Below are 4,278 nucleotides of genomic sequence, written 5' to 3'. Positions count from 1 at the left end.
GTCAACTCAAACTGCGCGTATCTATCATCGCGGTTTCGCGCGTACTGAGGGCAAAGTTGACAGCTAGTGATGTGCATGATGGAGCCGCGGTGGGAAGTGACGGTTGCATCGATATTCGATAAATATCTCACTAAATTTTTTTATAATCTACTTCAAATAACGTTTTGTTTACACAACACGAATGATCTCTCTTTGCGTTAATTTGGACTTATGTTGGTAATTATGCAATTATATGTAGCTTTAAGAATGCCAGCTGGACTTTTATAATTTATGCGATTTTTTAGATTATTTGATTAATATGCCCGAGATTTCTCTCGAAAATCTTGAATCGGTAATCTACATACATATATTCGTCGTCTCAGCCCATAGACGCCCACTGCAAAACATAGATTTCCCCTAAAGAAGGAGTTTGTGATCGCAGTAATAAAGTAACAAATTTAATAAATAAAATAATTAACCAACAACGCTATTAGATAGACAGAAATAATACCAGAAAATAAAGTGGCAATGAGGTAAGCATGTGTTCACATCGGAGCAATACATCAGTCTATATAAATTGTTTGCTGGTTATTCTACGACTAGACGTATTTTGAACTGATTTCTATGTAAACTATATTTAATTTAAGATTATTTCAATTAGGCCTACAGGCGCTTCAATCATCAATCACATCAGCCGATGAACGCCCACTGCAAGTCACGAAGTCCGCCAAAGATCGTACAGAAGATTATGAAAATTGAGTTATGTGTATATGTCAAATGGAAATAAAATTATATTCTTTATTCAAATATGTTGTTACAAACACCTTCGAATCGTCAATCAATATAAAATGTCAATATTATAAGGTCATACAAAAAAAACCCCGGCTCCGAAGGCAGTTCTGCTGAAAAGAACCGGCGAGGAACTCAATAGTTGCTCTTTTCAAATATAATTTTATAAAGAGTCCGCGATAATTATTAGCTTCCTGAGTGAGCATCAACAACGTTTAATTCCACACATTAACACCACTATGCACTAATGTTCAATAATAATTTTTAATATTGGTTTTCAATTTCTCCAGTGGCAATTCTGAAATTTTGTGTGTACTTTTATTATACATACGTATACCTTGTGCCATAAACAGTTTATTTAATTTTAATTTATATAGTTATACCGCGTTCACAATACGCCGAGCAGACATAGCAAGTAACTCAACACTTGATCACTGCAAAAAGCATAGAAAATTACTTCTCATTACAAATGAAGAATTATTATTATTTAAATAGCCCTCAATTGTGTAATAACTTCAGATGGTTTTAGCCAAAATTATTTATTATGGTCTTGCAGTGATTCATGTTTAGTATTTGAAGATTTGTTTGTCGTATTTACAACAGAAGCCGATTGATATAATACTTTTTTCGTCGACCAAGAAGATAAATCAAAATTGAAGATCAAAAAAAAAGAATGTATCTGAGAAAATAGTCCCGTGTAAACGCATCTTAATATTCATCCATCTTATAACTTGCTAACAACAGTGCGGTTGAAAAAGGCATCATCATCATGTAAAACTTCTCTGAAGATCACCACTGCGATTGGTTTTATGTTTACCGCATCCAGTGGCTTCCCGTGACCATGACCATGTCATAGGTCCTCTTAGTGAGGGCCGTTTCTCATGCCCAGCATACCACCAATTCTTCTGGCTACGTCGGACCTTGGTTTTTCTGAAGGTCACCTCGCGGCAAAACTCCGAACATAATACTAATACTGTGATACTGTAATAGAAATGGATAACTAAAGTGTTTGAGGATGTACGAAAGGAATGTAATAATTGAAAAAGGAAGAAGGAATTGTAGAATGATAGGAAGTAAAAAAAGATTTTGTGTACAATGGAAGACGAGAACGAAAATAAAATCCAAGTGAAAAAATTATTAAGAAATACAAAACCCTGTTCCCAATTAAATAGGGGGTGGAAGGAGAGGTCCCCAATAGCGGGGGCCAATAAAAAAAACTCCGAACATAGTCCTCTTCATTGCTCTCTAGATCACCTTGAGACTTTTTTTAAGGCCCGCCGTAAACGACCACATTAAAAGACTACTTATACTAAATCTGTTCGATGTAATTTAAATAATAAATAAAAAATAACATATTTCGCCAATGTATTTACAACATTTTTTTATGAAACAAGTATTTTTTGTGTATTTAATAATACATCGATATTTCAAAAGTGCAACCCTGCCAAACCGGTCAGCGTGGTTCTGATATTTCGCCGAGATATATTTATTATACATATCTTATTTGTACAAGGTCGCGATGGTTAAATGTCAAAAATCTTTAAATGTTTTTTCGCGAGACTTTCCTCATGAATCTATTATTGGCTGAATATTGACTCTCTCCTAATTTAAAAAAAAATCTACTATTGGCGGAAAAAATTATTGTGACATTTCATCTGCTGTTTTAATTTTTATTTTTTTAAATTTTTCATTAGCCGGACACAAGCAAAAAGCACGGCTGGACACCTAACCTAACCTCTCTCGGAGATTTTAAATGGAATCGATTACAAGCGGCAACATCTAGAGTCTTTCAAACACATTAACACGGTAATTGGGTAGAAAAGCAAAAAATCGCTATTCTGCCGACCTTCTTACAATTCATTTAAAATTAAATACATATCCCTTTTTTCTTAACCATTAATTCTTGTTAAAAATAAATAAAAATGTAGTATACAGACAGAACTAAAAAGAATGTAGCCTTTTTTTTTAAAAAAAAGAGAGATATATAGGCAAAGATTGTAACGTGCGATAATATTTATTAGGTTGTGATAAAAAAAATATATTTTTTCTTATTATATACTGGTTTACAACTAACAGACTATGTATCTTATTTACATATTTCTACTATGTATCTTTTATTCTCATTATTTATTATATTGTATGTGTTATTTTGGTATTTAGTTGTCGATTAATTACAAATACACTGTTTTTTTTTAATAAACCTGCGTAGTCTTAAAAACGATAACTGTTTAGATGAAGCCTAAAATAAATATTACTAAATATACAGTATAAGTATTCGCAAAATAAGGCAACATAAAACGCTTGCTAACCAATCAAACGCCCGTCGCCTATGAACTTGGGGTATAGTGAACGCGCGGTGTTGTTCATTGCTTTTAATATATAATTTCTTATTTAATTATTACTAAGTACAATAGTTAATAAACACGGGCATATGAAAGACCATTGCGGTCCCACGCTGAATGGTTCCGCTTGCACACATATATACATGAATACCGTTCCGTTTGAAACAACTAATGAATGTTTATATATATGCCTATATTGTCGCGAAATACGCGATTTTTCGGACGCGTGGTTAATGTAATTAAATGTATTAAACCTCTTTTGTCACCCTGACAATGTGTAAACGCCATGCGATTTTTACTTCTTTTTTATGAGAGATTATGTCAAGATGGAAAAAAGGATGAAAAACAAATTTTATTTGGGAAGACGGAGGGAGTGTTTTTCAGGATAAAGAGGACATGCGTTGGTGAGGCATGTGTGGGCGCATGAAATGCGCACGTGCAAAGAAGAATACAAAATGCGCTGGTGAGGCATGTGTTGGCGCACAAAGTGCGCGCGTGAGATGTGCAAAGGTGGAGCCGTGTGGTGCTGTGACCGATTAAGAAAAGGACCAATATTTAGCTTCTTCCGCACATGCAGTACTAGTCGTGCAACAAAGTGCACCGCCCGCTAGCCCGTTGGTAAATGCGCATGCGGCAAACAATGCGAATCACACAACTGCCACCGCCAAATCATTCAACACGTGTTTCACCCTTCCACAGGGCATCTTCAGGAGTTATGTTACTCCTCCTATGGCTAAATATTGGTCCTCCCATTGGTTCTTACTTAGGATGGACTTCCGCAAGGTAACGCCTGATTTCATTAAATATCTTTGACCAATTGGTAAAACGGTCACAGGCCTCACGTGGTAAGATTCTTGCACGATGACGGTTGGTTAGTACTCACCCATCGCCCGGGTAAGTTGCACAAACCATTGGTAGATTGAATTGTATTATGAGATGATGTATATCGAGAGATAGATTAAAGACCGTGTTGAGATGTAGTGGTTGTGGCGGGTCTGCAGAGGCGAGTGTGGAGGACCCTTCCGGATCAGTGATCCGGCCGTGTTTCATGATAGCCTAGGACGACGGGCCTACCTGATTTACACGGGAGCCGTGCCCGCGTTTCTGGGACTCCTGGGTAGGACTGGGTGTCCTAGGTAGAGGCCGATATGTTTGAGACAGTGGGTTC

This window comes from Battus philenor, unplaced genomic scaffold (genome assembly GCF_028537555.1).
Source record: "Battus philenor isolate CCGP_79_NKW_IND1 unplaced genomic scaffold, ilBatPhil1.0.hap1 SCAF_29, whole genome shotgun sequence".
Classification (NCBI taxonomy): Eukaryota; Metazoa; Arthropoda; class Insecta; order Lepidoptera; family Papilionidae; genus Battus; species Battus philenor.
The sequence above is the reverse complement of the archived record's forward strand: the minus strand, read 5'-3'. Positions refer to the sequence as shown.